The sequence below is a fragment of the Panulirus ornatus genome, chromosome 3 (genome assembly GCF_036320965.1).
Source record: "Panulirus ornatus isolate Po-2019 chromosome 3, ASM3632096v1, whole genome shotgun sequence".
Taxonomy (NCBI): Eukaryota; Metazoa; Arthropoda; class Malacostraca; order Decapoda; family Palinuridae; genus Panulirus; species Panulirus ornatus.
This window is the reverse complement of record NC_092226.1, coordinates 31,603,904-31,620,610: the sequence shown is the minus strand read 5'-3', so window position 1 is coordinate 31,620,610 and position 16,707 is coordinate 31,603,904.

Below are 16,707 nucleotides of genomic sequence, written 5' to 3'. Positions count from 1 at the left end.
CTCCAGCAGAGGTTATGGCTGGCAACTTGGCTCTCACATGCAGGTCTGTATTCTCGGTGACGTCATGACACAGGACGTGAAAGATCCACCTCAGTGCTTTATTCTGAACTACCTGGAGGGCGAGGATGTTCGTATCAGCTGCCCCTCTCGTGCTGCTGGAGAGTAACTCATGAATGGTTCAATTAAAGCTTTGTAGAGAGGAAATTTGGTTTTATTACTTGCATCTCTGAATGTCTCCAGTTTTACGAGCTCCGCTCCTGCAGCAGCCGCCTTCGTCTGAATGTGTTAGTTCATTCTCATTCGAAGGTCATGTTGAGGCGTCGTACATTGTTGGTGAGTGTGGCGGGGATGGGAGGATGACGGTGTACGCGGGAATGTAGGTAGACGTTGGCTAGGTCGTGTCTGTCATCCGGTGATGCAGGAAACGTTGGATTTTGCTGGTTTTTCATTCTCCATCTCATCTGCCATAAGGAAACGTGCTCAGTATCTCCCTGAGCTGTACTGGTAATGATGGCAGTGGTCATTGCTATTATTAGCTGAATTACGTCAATATGCTTATTGTAGAGTCAGTGTATATACAGAAGTTCAGATAAATAATCGTGTTGAAAATATATAGTGTGGGGGCCAGCACGGAGCCTTAAGGTATACCAACATTAAGGGGGAAGTAATTAGAACAGGAATTCTTGTATTTGATTATCTTACTCCGCTTACTTAAGTAACTGGATAAGAGTGGAAGTCTAAACCAAGTACTTAATTTGCACCTCAAGCCTTCGCGCTAGAAAGTGTCAAAGGCCTTTTCTATATCTTTTTTGATAAAGTCAGTCATTTTGTATGTATGATTGTTGTTATATACATAACTGGTGATTCTGTTAAGTTCATCTTGGGTGAAATGATGTTGTCGACAGCCAAACTGTTTTTGTGAAAGGAGGTTATTGTTGGTCATGTGTACTCTGAGTCTGCTGTTAATGATTCTTTCAAATGTTTTCCCGATACACTCGAGTAAAGTAATTGGTCCATGATTAAGGTAACGTGTAGTATTGAAGAGGGCAGTAATGGCTTTAATGGTGTTATTGGGAAGATGTGTGAGTAACTGATAACCAAAGACAGAGTTATCTGGGGCTACTCAGGGGGTTTTAGGAGAAATTTGACCTCGTTGAACATAGTGGGAGTTGTGAGTATGTGGTCGTCTGTAAGGGAAAGCAAGTGTATGATCTGATCTTGGTAAAGGGGCTGGGTTTACTTTGTATATACTGTACGACTCTATGAACGTTTTCGTAAGCTAAGGGATATGAGGGATGGAGTTGAAAAACACCTTCTCAGTGTCGCTGAAAGATGTTGGCAATGTCTGCCTTATTGTAATAATAATGTGGTGACGAGATAAGTACCGGGTTAGATGAGAGGTGAAGGAAGAAGGCAGGGAGACAGGAAGCGATGAAGGTAATCGCTAGCTGTGTGTAGCTGGGTGAACCTGGGAAATACCAGCAGGCGGACGTGCATGAAGCGCTGCGCATTTATTGGTTGTAACACGATGCTGGGGCGTTAAGCTGAAGTGGTCTGTCTTGGCCTGTGTTGAGGCTGTTGAGATTTGGTTGTTGTTCATAATTATTGCTTGGGCGACGTGTAGTCGTCTTGTTCAGGACGTAGTATCCTTGTAGATTTAACAATCGTCTCTGGTGTGAGGGCAGTGTTGTGGTTCTTGGTGACATGTAGTTTGCTGGAGCCATCTTGTAGGTGTAGGTGTTGGGTGAGTCTTCTGGGTAGTGTACAGGTTGTGCTTCCCACGTACGTAGGTCATGTTAGTAAGGAGCTCACACTCTCCTTGTTGACATCTGAATTCACGTCAGGGCTGGAGTAGGAAGTTCGTGTTTTGGGAAATTCCCTTTTTCAAATCCGTCTTTTGTTGGCTGTTTTTCTTGAAACTATACCTTTGTAATCTTACATTCATATCGTAATCCCATGGACTGACATTTCGTTCAAAGAAACCTGTGCGAGTTTCCCTTACGCCAAACTTCTCTCAGGGAATACTATCTCTCTGAAGGAGAAGTAGTTCATTTTTCAATGTTGCATCATTTCATTTCAAATGTTTCTCCGTCCAAAAGCTTTATCCAATTCTATATCACTGGTGTCCACACGCATTCTATCCAGGTTAGCAAGTTAGAGATAAGATTAGGTACCGTCATATCACCCCGTAATTATCTTTATCAGAGTAGAGATTCACATTAAATCTGATGATACTATGATCACTGTTACCTAACTTTCCCTGACCTCACAGAAGCTTATTAAATCTCTCTCTGTGTGGATAGCACTACATCTGATGTATCTTCGCCTCACATTGGTTCACTGATCATTTGCTTTAAGTTATAATACACCATTACATGTAGTGGTATGTTCCTCTTAACATCCACCTGATCCTATCTCGTTTAATGCTGGGGTTGGTACAACCTCGTACAATGTATATCTTCTTTGTTTTCAGCTACAGACCCAGTTTCTTCATGTGAAATGATATCGTTTTCTTTGCATTATTTCAGGGGTGTGTATACTACCGCAACCATTGTTCTGGAGGTCTTATTTGTCAGTTCATTGTACAGCGAGTCTTATGCATCGGCTGAATTTTTCATGTCGCCTGGTTAACTTTAGATTCTCATTTCCACGGAGCATGATTCCACCACCTGCTTCATGTAACCAATCGTTACTGATAACTTTAACTCCTCGGACTGGTGATCCTGGTAATGAATGACTGTTTGCAGAATTCACTCAGCTTTATGTTATCACTGTGACATCTGGCCTTCCTGATTATGCGTATGCAGTTATGTCATTTTGCTGCGTAAGTTTAAACTCCTGACGTTGATTTGAATCACTTTTATGTTACATAGGGAAAGGCAAGGATCATGAGGTACAAATTTCTGTGATCAGACCTCATTTCATATGTCACTCATAGTCATACTAATCACACCTGACCTGACTCTGGCCTCAGGTGACCTCCTCTGACCTAAATGACTGCTGTCATCATGAATCTAAGCGACCTACTCCTAGCTCAGTCCTGCTTAGTACCTTCTCGATCTCTTCGTCAAGTAGGGCATGGGATGAGGGTGGTGGAGGAGGGTTTGGGCAGGGAGTCAGCAGGGTGGTGATGGATAACATGGAATTCAAAAGAGGACATCAACGGGAATGAGAACGTAGAAACACTGTGAAAAATTTAAGAGACAGAATCTGAGGACAAGAAGGGGAATAATGAAGGCATTAAAGATAAGGAGGAACAGGAGATGTATGACAGGAATTTTGTTAATACATCAAAGTTTTTGTTCTAAACTAGTTCTCTGGACCGCTTTTAACTTTCCTAATGGTGGGGTAATTTCCCCAGAGGGCCTATTTTTCTCTCTCAGTACTCGAGAATATAAAGTAATTTTTGCCCCCCCAAAACTAGGCCCTTTTGGGCCCTTTCTGGCATAACAATGTGCAATGTAATATTCCTTGTGAGCTCTCTGGCATCATGATAGCTATCATTCATATCCACAAGTATGAACGGGCCCTTTTGAAGATTTGCCCCACTAGTGAAAATGCCTTAAAAGATGTCGTTAATTCTTGAACTCGTAAGGGGAACTTAATCAGCAAAGGATCAAGTCGTTCGACTAAGGAATTCAGAGGAGAAGCTGGCACAGGAGATGAAAGAAGTAACGACAATACACGTTAGAACCCTGGACGTAAACACGCTCACAAGGGAGCTGTACTCCACACAAGGCTCTGGGACCCGATGACATCCCGTCGTCTGTATGCAGAGAGCGTGCAGACAACCTGGTCATGCTGCTAAGGATATTGATTAAGATTTCGTTCTGAGAAGATGGTGTCTGGACAAAGTGGAGTCGCGTTGACGAGGTGCTAATTCTTAAGAAAGTTGGTAGGGAAGTAGCGCAGAAGTACAGATCTGTTGATAGATCGTGGCCGGCAAAGCTGCTGGAGAAGGTGGTCAGGTCACACAGGGGTTAACAGGAACTGTGAAAGGGAGACAACGTGGGCTCAGGAGATTATAGACGACGAAACTACTAATTTCAGCAGGAATAAATATTGTCTTAAGAGAGTATGTGAGTGAACTTTGTTATAATATTTCAGACAGAAGTGCTTTGATACCGGGCCTAATAGAATTTTGAAACAGAATCGAGATTTCGGGACTGCTGTTGTAAAAGGCTGTTTAGATAGCCTGAAAGCTATTAGTCTACAATACAAGAAAGCACGCGTAAGGGAAGCCTTTTGAAATAGGCCAAGATAGATACTGAGGTGCCTAATGAGTCAGTGTCTGTGTTAGCGACGGAAGAGACGAACTTGAATCATAATTGAACAGATTCGTAAATAATATGAAATTTTGAGTCATATGCAGAGTAACAAAGGATGCCAGTCAACCAAAAGAAAAGCCACTGAAATGCAGCTCCAACAGATGTAACGTAGTAATGCTGGGAGAGGGAAGGAATACGCCACACCACCATGAATTGTGGTCAGTGTTATGATTGCTCTCGAAGTATAATGGAGATCGAGGTGTTCAACTTGTTGTACACAACCTTTATTCTACTCTGATGAAACATATTACGGACATTATGAGAACTAGAGGGAGTGAGTTGCAACGGACGGACACCAGTCCTCAACTTGCCACAGTGGAGGAGAGGAGGGGAAGGTGGGGAGAAACATGACAGCCATCTGGATAACCCGAGGTGACCTGGATGATGTTCCTGAAGACCTGGAGGGACCTCAGACCTGGAGGTCACGATTGGACATACCTGGAACCGAGCAAGGGATGTGCTGGGCGGGCAGGACGTGCAGGAAAAAAAAGACATAAAAAAATCTCCACAAGAGAGTTGTGGACATCTGGAACAAGCTAAGTCAGGAGAAAGTGAACGTGGGAGACGCTGGAATATTCAAAAGTCTGTGAGGTCAAAAGGTGGTGAGGCTCCACGAGTGTAGTGAATTAAAAATCGCGTTTACACACACACACACACACACACACACACACACACACACACACACACAAGTAATTGTCTACACAAAGACAGATACACACAAAAGCAGAAATATACACATAGTAAGTACCTACATAGACCCACACATACACACAGGAAGAAAGATATATGTACACACGCTTATGTATACATACGCAAAGACATGACAAGCACGCATAGATATAAGACTCAGGCACACAAAGACACACACCTACATATACATGGGTGTGCACACACTAGTGAGACACGCACGCCCATATAACGAAGGTATTTCACAACAGGTTTCATCTGGGAACCCTGATCCTTCGACCCCAACTGACCGGCAACCTCAACCCTCCAGTTCCATCTGACTAGATGATCTTTAACTGCCCCACAGACGACCCAGGTGGCCAAGCTGTGCACCCTGTGTCTGAAATTCCCTTCCTCTAAGCTTAATCTCTCTCTCTCTCTCTCTCTCTCTCTCTCTCTCTCTCTCTCTCTCTCTCTCTCTCTCTCTCTCCTCTCTCTCTCCTCTCTCTCTCTCTCTCTCTCTCTCTCTCTCTCTCTCTCTCTCTCTCTCTCTCTCTCTCTCTCTCTCTCTCTCTCTCTCTCTCTCTCTCTCTCTCTCTCTCTCTTCCCCTTCCAAGGACTTTCCTATCATCATCGATCATTCATTGAGTCCGTCAGTCCCCCAGCATGTGTGGTAGGAGGTGAAGGTGGCAGCCTCCATTATAAACTATCCCCAGAGCCGTGTTCTGTCATCAGGTGAACGTCATTACCTAACACCAACAACAGGAAGCTGTCTCGCCTCACCCTGCATGTGTCACACAGCACATCTCACGAGAGCATGGGTGGAGGGAGGCATGTCATGAGTGGAGGTATGCATGTCATGAGTGAGGTAGATATGTCATGAGTGGAGGTGAACATGTCATGGATGGAGGGAGGCATGTTACAGAAGCATGTAGCAGTGGCCCGTACAGACATGAAATAAAATGTTACACATCAATTCGCTGACTCTCACTTACCCCATCACGAGCCGCTCCTGCCCGGCGGGGACACAACGCCAGACCTCTGAAAAGAAACAGTGAAAGAAAGATGAAAAAGAAGAAGACATGACCTCCTGGATTATTTCAGAGCGTGGAGGCCGGCGGACCCTGTACCATGTGTGTGAGAACAACGACAGGTCAGCCAGTTCCTGAAATACGCCCCGGAAGACTTCCTCCCCTCCCCGTCTCCCCCCCCCCCCCCGGACCTAATCTTGTTAACTCGATTTCTACACCCACGCCCTCCCTCCTCTCTCCTCCCAACACACAGCTGGGGAGGTGGTGAGGGAGCTGCTCCTCCCAAGCACCCTACCAATATCTACCTCAACTGAATGGTACTACACTCGTGACTCACTCACGCTACAAGTTGGTAAACCAAAGGCGACAGTACAACAGAGTCCATAAGGTCAATAATGACGCAAAGTGTACCTGAAATAGTTCCGTTGTATGACGCACACCTGAAACCCTAAAGGAACGTAAACACAACTCAGCAGCTGTTTGAGAACAACTAATTTATAGATAATGAAACTAAACATCCACAACAAATATAGGATAGAACTTTACAGATCAGGCATATGAATGTAAGGTAACTGAAGACTTACCAAGAGCGAGGTGTTGATTACTCGTTTCAGATGAGGTAAACTGTAACCAGGCCAGGACCTGGAGAGCCTGTTACTGGTGGAGTAACCATGGTTATGTATCACCACACGTCGCCTCTAATACCTTGTACCTTATACCTACAGTGGTCATGTGCAGAGGTAGGAGAGAAACATGCAATGTACTTCTGTCTTGAGATCTGGTACAATGCTGTGGTCCAGTACAATCTTCTGACCTGGTGCAGTGCTGTGACCTGATACAATGCCATGATCTGATACAGTACTGTGACCTGATGAAATACTGTGGCATGATGCAATATTGTGACCTAATACGATGTTGTTACCCGACACAATACTGTGACCTGATACAATATTGTGATCTGATTGTACTATGATCTAATATAGTATTGTGACCTGATAGAATACTGTGGTATGACACAATACTCTCACTTGATACAATACTGTGACCTGATGCAGTGTGTTTACCTGATACAGCACGGTGTCCTGATGCAGTGGTGTGACTTGATACAATACTACGATCTAATACAGTACTGTGACCTGATAGAATACTGTGGCATGATACAATATTGTGACCTGACACATTACTGTGACCTGATACAGTGTTGTTACGTAATACAATACTGTGACCTGGTACAATGTTGTGACCTGATACAATACTACGATCAAATGCATTATTGTGACCTGATGAAATACTGTGACGATAAAATGTTTTGACCAGATACAATACTGTGACCTAATACAATTTGATGACCTGACACAACATTGTGACCTGACACAATACTGAGATCTGATACAATACTGTGACCAACTATAGAATTTGGACCTGATATAACGCTGTGGTCTAATACAATATTGTGACCTAATGAAGTGATATGACCTGATACCATGTTGTGACTTAACTGTACTGTGACCTGATACAACTCTGTGACCTGTGGCACTGCTGTAGCCTGATACAGTGCTATGATCCGATACACTGTTGTGACCTAACACAGCAATGTGACCTGATACAATGATCTGATACAGTGCTGTAACCTGATGTATCGTTCGGAACAGATATCATGGTGTGACGATGCAACGATGTGACCAGATACAGTGGTGTGATCTGATGCATGTGGTCTAAAACAATGGAAGTGATAGTAGTAGTAGTAGTAGTAGTGGTAGTTGTAGTGGTGGTGGCGGTGGTAGTAGTAGTCGTAGTAGTAGTAGTAGTAGTAGTAGTAGTAGTAGTAGTAGTAGTAGTAGTAGTAGTAGTGGTAGTTGTAGTGGTGGTGGCGGTGGTAGTAGTTGTAGTAGTAGTAGTAGTAGTAGTGGTGGTGGTGGTGGTGGTGGTGTTGGTAGTAACAGTGGTGGTGGTAGTGGTAATAGTAGTAATAGTAGTAACATCAGCGACGTCGACATTAGCAGGTGGAGCAGATGCAGCCCGGGGAGGGTACGACCCGTCACACGGGCGCCCCACAGGTGGGGGTGTGTGGAGGAGGAAGCCATAAGATCAAGGCGGGAAATGGGAGGGGGTTAGCTCCCCAGGTTGTCGTCCTCCCCTGGTGTTGGTAGAGTGGTGCTCCCCACTGTTTAACTGTCCCCTCACGCTGGTGACAGTGGTGATGTTCGTGTGATGGTGGCGCTGGGATGGTAATGGTGATGCTGGGATGATAGTGGTGATGGTGGTGCGGTGGTGATGGTGATAACAGTGGTGCAGGTGGTAGTGGCGCGGGAGTTAGTGGTGCTGGTGAAATCATTATAATGATAATGATAATAATGAAAATGATAATGAAAATAATGACAAGTTATGATGATAAGAATTCCATTATGAACAATGATAATACTACTACTATTAATAAAAATAATAATTAGTTATTTTCATTACTATTGTTACCTCTGGCGACAGGACAGTAAAAATTCTACTCACGTATCTTTTACATATGGTAACAGGGGAGGGAGCAGGGGGATGGCAACCCTCCCCACCTATATAATCACTTTCACAAAACAGGAACAAAAGAAAGATCCAAGCGAAGGTTCTGGCTTAGGCTGTGGTGTCTGGAGGCAAGCGTACGGAACCAGGAGCAGGGAGAGGCCTGTACCATATTTGATGAAAGGAACCTGGGTGTTCTGGCTGTGAGTGACACTAATTTGATGTTGGTAGAATGGTTTGGAAATGTTCGGAGGGTAAAGTTTGAGGTCAGTGTGAGGGCAAGAGTGAAGGAAAAACGTGGCATTTCTAATGAAAGAGTTGAGGAACTATGTGTTAGGAAGTGAATTCAAGATTAATGTTTGTTAGAACGAAAGTCAGATTGGGTGATTATCAGTTCTTTATGCACCGGGTAGTTAAGTAGAGTAAAGCAGATAGGAGTGCTTGTAAAGAACTGAATGAGCGTCCCAGCAGTTTTGATACAAGGGATCGATTCTGGGCGCAAGGGGATTTGAATGCAAGAGTGGGTCGAATGGCTATAAAGGGTATAACTATTGGACATAGGGTCCCAGTGTAAACGAAAATGAGGAAGAGCTTTTCGTCGAGTTTGTACATAAAGTTGGTGACTGGGAAAACTTGGTTTAAAAGACGTCCATACATAAGTATGTATGTGGGTGAGTGGGGTTGAGGTTCATAGGGCATTACTTGATTATGTTCTTCCTGAAAAGCACTCAGGGTAGGAGCTGTTGGACGTGAACATGCTGAGCAAGCCAGCACGTGGGATGTTTGATCTTGTCTTGGTGGAAAGCGATTGTGAGAGTTTGCATAGACTTCAGAAAAAGAAGAAATGACAAGTGTGAGAGAAGCTATGAAACTGAGCATGCTTGAACAAGAAGTCTGTTTGCAGAAACACCAAGAAAGATGGAGTGAAAAGTGGCATACGGGAGGACTGACTGAAACACTGGGAATGGTAGAGAAATTGAAGGTATTTTTGGGACACAGTGCCTACGTGTGCGGGTGGAGTGGTGGTATGTTGAAAAACGGGCGTGAGCGCATGATTGAGTGTAAGGTGAGGAAGCTAAACTGCAAGTGAAAGAACAAAGACAATTGTATAGACGGGATGTGGAGAAAAAATTTACAAGTGACTAGGAGCACAAGAGAAAGTGGCAGGAGGTGAAGAGAAAGGCATGAGGACTGAAAAGGAGTGCAGATGAGAGGTGGGGTTAAAGAGCAATGATTCAGAGGGAATAAGAAAATGCTTTGGAAGGAGAACAGTGTGAGAAGAACAAGAGAAAGAATAGGAGAGAACGCGAGGAAAGCGGATGGGATATGTGTAACAGGTAAAGAAGAGGTGTACAGGGGATGAAGTTAGTATTGTGAAGGATTGTTAAATGTGATGATGATAGGGTGGCGGATATAGTGTGCCTGGGACGAAGTGGCATATGGAGTGAGAGCGTTGTGGCGAATGTTATGGTGAAAAAAGATGAGTCGGTGAAAGTCTTGTGAAGGAGAAGTGTGGCAAAGTTGCTGGAGCGGATGGGACTGAAAATGAGTTTCCAAAGTAAATTGGGTTACAGTGATGGTAACGGATGCCTGAGTACTTTCAAAATACATGTATAACGCTCGCATACGAAGACAGGTGAATTACAGAGTTATAAGTCTGCTAGATTTACGTGGCAAAGTGTATGGGAGAGTGGTGACCGAGAGGGTCATGGCGTGCACAGAGCATCTGACAGCGTAGGAGCAGCGTGGCTTTCCGAGTAATGGAGAATGTGTGGACTATGTGGACTATACAAATTCAAATTAATGCAAATTAATTCAAGTAGCAACAAACTTATTGGCTGGGTCCTAACGAGGACAGGAGTAGAAGGATATACAGATTTTTCATAGAGGAAGACACGCAAACTTTCATTATAGCTAGGGAGGTGCAAATAACGTTAAGCGTGGATTACAAGTGAAACAATTATCTACTTTATGCCTAAAAGTATCTATGATAATGCTTTCAGCTGCTCTAACTAGTAATTTATTTCATATTTCTTGAGAAACTGTAATTCGTGTCATTCGAGGTCAAACGTTTGCCCACGAGTTTATATTCATTACTACATGTGAAAGCAGACGACTATATCCGTCAGATCGAGATTATCGAAACCTTGATTGATTTTGATTCGCTTTATCAGATCACCTCTTAACTTTCTCTTTTTTTTAATCTAAATGGAATTGAATCGTTAAGTCGGCTTTCATAACATTTGTTCCTCAGGCCGGGAATCATCCTGGTAGCTCGCCTCTGTACTCTCCCCATTCTATCTGTCTTTCCTCAAGTATGATCACCAAAACTGAAAACAATATTCTGAACTAAGTCGCACTATATATATATATATATATATATATATATATATATATATATATATATATATCCTAACCTGAGCCAGGTATCCATTCTATCAGTTAACCCTTAGGGGTGGATGAACAGCTGGGTTGAATGTGGACCGACTGCCGAACCCAGGATTCGAACGTATGCGCTCGACCCTGGGCGGCCCGTGAATGCGTCACGGCCAGGAACGCTAACCGATACACCACGGGGGTCCATGCAGTGAGTTATGGTGTTTCCCGGGTTGGACCATAAGTTCGGGTGTCTTACAGTAGATAAAATTCCAGAGAAAACCCAATAGGTGCTGGTAGATCGGGCGTACATACGTGGCGGCCATGAAACGTGATACCATCGTGATATCAACGCGTTAGGGTGGTGATGCCTCAGGAAGCTCATGGCGTTATACATCGCAATGCGGCTGGTCGCCCCACCGTGCCAAAACCATTGTCACTAAGAGCGGTATGTACTGTATCTGCTCGTATGTGTTCACTAGAGCTCAGGCAACAAGGGTGTTTACGTGACGGGACGTAACACAGGCATCACAGTTTAGCAACAAAGGATATTTTTGTTCACCTTTTACAAATATCGATTTAAGATGCACGTCACCAGAGGGCACTGGTCCTCGTAAAAGCAGAGACCAACAAGACACAGATAACCCCGCTTACCAGGTCACACGCTGCTGAACACGTTCATGTTTCACCTGAAGTTGCTCGAGATTTTCCAGTGTTCACCATCGGTAGTTGTGCAAGCTGGTAAAGCTATTTACATGGAAATGTGTTTCATCACTCATGAACACAATGTCCCTGGAAAAGCTGGATCGTTCCCACACGAGTCATCTATCAAACCCCGCAAGGTTTGTGCTACGCGGGGAACGTAGGGTAAAGTTGTGATGGCATGTATTGTGAACACGTGCTGGAATTATGCCAGTTTAGCGTGACGGATGACGAGCACAGATCCGAGCTGTATGATCAATCGCCCCGCTCAGTGGCAGGGATGAAACTCTGCTGCTCCAACCGACGGTGTTCACTGGTGCTACCCTAGCACCACAGACCAATCTTTCCCTAAATCTGGCAACGTGACGTAAAAGTGAACGTACACCGGGAGCAACGCTTCGCTAAAATTATTGTCAGAAAGGTCTCTGTGCCAGAAGCATGGCACCATTACGATTGTAAGGTTCGTTCTCTGTGCCTGAAGCATGGCACCAAGTTTGAAAACAACGTTCCACAGTCATTTCATTATGCTAAGATATCAGGCTACCATGATGAATGATACACCTCTAAATAGACATCAGTTTAGAAAAAGAAAAGACACTACTATATCAAGCAATTTCTTATCATTTGACGTTCAAACACTTTGCTTGTGTCTCTCTGTTCGTGCGATATCGAAAATCTTAGCAAGACGGTAGGACAGGCCCCTGAGCACGATAGTACAATGATGCGGCCTTTGAATCTGAAGTGTCAAGTCCAACGGTAAGCCACTGATCCCTCAGTGGGAAGTCAGAGGTAGGGCCACTGACCCTTAAGTACCTAGTCAAACGCAAGGTCATCATAGCCAAGGGTCGTGCCGTGGTACCCAGGTGTCGTACCAAAGTTTTCAAGGGTCGCACCGTCGTCCTCAAGGGTCGAACCGTCGTCCTCAAGGGTCGTACCGACGTCCTCAAGGGTCGTACCGTCTTCCTCAAGGGTCGCACCGTCGTTCTCAAGGGTGATGCCGTCGTTCTCAAGGGTCGTCCCGTCGTCCTCAAGGTTCATACTGTCGTATGACAGTACATATATATATATATATATATATATATATATATATATATATATATATATATATATATACATATATATATATATATATATATATCCCTGGGGATAGGGGATTAAGAATACTTCCCACGTATTCCCTGCGTGTCGTAGAAGGCGACTAAAAGGGGAGGAAGCGGGGGGCTGGAAATCCTCCCCTCTCGTTTTTTTTTTTTTTTTTTTTTTCAATTTTCCAAAAGAAGGAACAGAGAATTGGGCCAGGTGAGGGTATTCCCTCAAAGGCCCAGTCCTCTGTTCTTAACGCTACCTCGCTAATGCGGGAAATGGCGAATAGTTTGAAAGAAAGAAAGAAAGATGTATATATATATATATATATATATATATATATATATATATATATATATATATATATATATATATATATATATATATATATATATATATATATATATATATATGATGGAGTGAAAAAGATTTTGTGTGATCGGGGCCTGAACACGCAGGAGGGTGAAAGGAGGGCAAGGAATAGAGTGAATTGGAGCGATGTGGTATACCGGGGTTGACGTGCTGTCAGTGGATTGAATCAAGGCATGTGAAGCGTCTGGGGTAAACCATGGAAAGCTGTGTAGGTATGTATATTTGCGTGTGGACGTATGTATATACATGTGTATGGGGGGGGGGGGGGGGGCTGGGCCATTTCTTTCGTCTGTTTCCTTGCGCTACCTCGCAAACGCGGGAGACAGCGACAAAGTATAATAAAAAAAAAAAAATATATATATATATATACATATATATATATATATATATATATATATATATATATATATATATATATATATATACATATATATATATAAATATATATATATATATATATATATATATTTATATATATATATATATATATATATATATATATATATATATATATATATATATATATATATATATATATATATATACATATATATATATAAATATTGTGACTGTATTGTTGACTGGTTGGTAAGGTTATTTAATGTATGTATGACTCATGGTGAGGTGCCTGAGGATTGGCGGAATGCGTGCATAGTGCCATTGTACAAAGGCAAAGGGGATAAGAGTGAGTGCTCAAATTACAGAGGTATAAGTTTGTTGAGTATTCCTGGTAAATTATATGGGAGGGTATTGATTGAGAGGGTGAAGGCATGTACAGAGCATCAGATTGGGGAAGAGCAGTGCGGTTTCAGAAGTGGTAGAGGATGTGTGGATCAGGTGTTTGCTTTGAAGAATGTATGTGAGAAATACTTAGAAAAGCAAATGGATTTGTATGTAGCATTTATGGATCTGGAGAAGGCATATGATAGAGTTGATAGAGATGCTCTGTGGAAGGTATTAAGAATATATGGTGTGGGAGGCAAGTTGTTAGAAGCAGTGAAAAGTTTTTATCGAGGATGTAAGGCATGTGTACGTGTAGGAAGAGAGGAAAGTGATTGGTTCTCAGTGAATGTAGGTTTGCGGCAGGGGTGTGTGATGTCTCCATGGTTGTTTAATTTGTTTATGGATGGGGTTGTTAGGGAGGTAAATGCAAGAGTCCTGGAAAGAGGGGCAAGTATGAAGTCTGTTGGGGATGAGAGAGCTTGGGAATTGAGTCAGTTGTTGTTCGCTGATGATACAGCGCTGGTGGCTGATTCATGTGAGAAACTGCAGAAGCTGGTGACTGAGTTTGGTAAAGTGTGTGGAAGAAGAAAGTTAAGAGTAAATGTGAATAAGAGCAAGGTTATTAGGTACAGTAGGGGTGAGGGTCAAGTTAATTGGGAGGTGAGTTTGAATGGAGAAAAACTGGAGGAAGTGAAGTGTTTTAGATATCTGGGAGTGGATCTGTCAGCGGATGGAACCATGGAAGCGGAAGTGGATCATAGGGTGGGGGAGGGGGCGAAAATTTTGGGAGCCTTGAAAAATGTGTGGAAGTCGAGAACATTATCTCGGAAAGCAAAAATGGGTATGTTTGAAGGAATAGTGGTTCCAACAATGTTGTATGGTTGCGAGGCGTGGGCTATGGATAGAGATGTGCGCAGGAGGATGGATGTGCTGGAAATGAGATGTTTGAGGAAAATGTGTGGTGTGAGGTGGTTTGATCGAGTAAGTAACGTAAGGGTAAGAGAGATGTGTGGAAATAAAAAGAGCGTGGTTGAGAGAGCAGAAGAGGGTGTTTTGAAATGGTTTGGGCACATGGAGAGAATGAGTGAGGAAAGATTGACCAAGAGGATATATGTGTCGGAGGTGGAGGGAACGAGGAGAAGAGGGAGACCAAATTGGAGGTGGAAAGATGGAGTGAAAAGGATTTTGTGTGATCGGGGCCTGAACATGCAGGAGGGTGAAAGGAGGGCAAGGAATAGAGTGAATTGGAGCGATGTGGTATACAGGGGTTGACGTGCTGTCAGTGGATTGAATCAAGGCATGTGAAGCGTCTGGGGTAAACCATGGAAAGCTGTGTAGGTATGAATATTTGCGTGTGTGGACGTGTGTATGTACATGTGTATGGGGGGGGGTTGGGCCATTTCTTTCGTCTGTTTCCTTGCGCTACCTCGCAAACGCGGGAGACAGCGACAAAGTATAAAAAAAAAAAAAAAAAAAAAAAAATATATATATATATATATATATATATATATATATATATATATATATATATATATATATATATACATATATATATATATATATATATATATATATATATATATATATATATATATATATATATAGAGAGAGAGAGAGAGAGAGAGAGAGAGAGAGAGAGAGAGAGAGAGAGAGAGAGAGAGAGAGAGAGAGAGAGTGGGGGGGGGGGGCAGTCCAATTAAGTCTGAGGAGATACCAAACATGAACAAGGTTCTTCGTTGTGGCCCTGAGGAGAAGCCAACAGGAGACAGGCAGCCACCAGTCGGCAACCCTTGAGCAGCCCAAGGTATGACCCCCTCATGTGTGAACTGTGGGTGTGAGAGGATAGGAGCTGGGGGAGGGGGTGGGGGAGTTGAAGAGAGGAAAGGAGCTGGGATGATGGGAAGGGGGAGCTGGGGTGAAGAGAGGTAAGGAGCTGGGTTGAGAGGAGATGAGGAGCTGGTGTAAGGGAAAAGGAGGAACTGGGGTGAGGGGAAAAGGAGGAACTTGGGTGCGGGGAGAGGAGAAGAGCAGCTGGGAGGATAGACAGAAGATGGTTAGTAGCGGAATAACATGGGGAGTTAAGTCGGAAGGGAAGTGGAAGGGTAACGCCAAGGACATATAGGATAAGAAGAGTAGAGAGAAGAGTAGATTGTGAAGAGTAATTAGGAAGTAGAGACGAGAAAGTATGCCGGGAAGAGCAGGGTGAGGAGTAGGGTGCAGAGTGGGGCAATTTAGAAGGGGGAAGTGTAGGGATACATTAAGGGAGAGAACAGATTGGGGAAAACCAAGGACAGGGAAGAGATGAGAGGAAAGGGTAAGTGATGGAGAGCAAGGTCGTAAGAGTAGGTTGGCGGAAACAGTGTTAGAAGTAGGGGATGAAATAAAGGGAGAGCAGGGTAGGAAGAGTAGTTTGGTGAGAGTAGAATGTGGGTGTAGAGGGTTGGGGAGAGTAGGCTGAGGAGAGTATGGTAGCGAGATTACATACCTACCACCGATTACCTACGACGGCTTTCGCCTAAAGGCAGCGCTATCTCGTGACGCTTAACGCACGTCTTGCTTGAATATATCTTTTTTATGCTACCTGAAGTGACACGAGCAGCTGAGGCCCTAATGAAGGCCATTCCATTAACGCTATATATATATATATATATATATATATATATATATATATATATATATATATATATATATATATATATATATATTCCATCGACCAACCCCTAAGGGATTGGATGAACAGCTGGGTTGACGGTGGACCGATTGCCGTAACCAGGATTCGAACCTATGAGTTCGACCCTAGGAGGCCCGTGAATGCCGCTGCTTCGTTCAGTCCATAGTTGTCGATTCTGGGTTCACCTGGGAGACCGGGAAGTTGATGGAAGGACCGAGCGAGGGAGGCTCCAGTTTAAGAGGCCCGA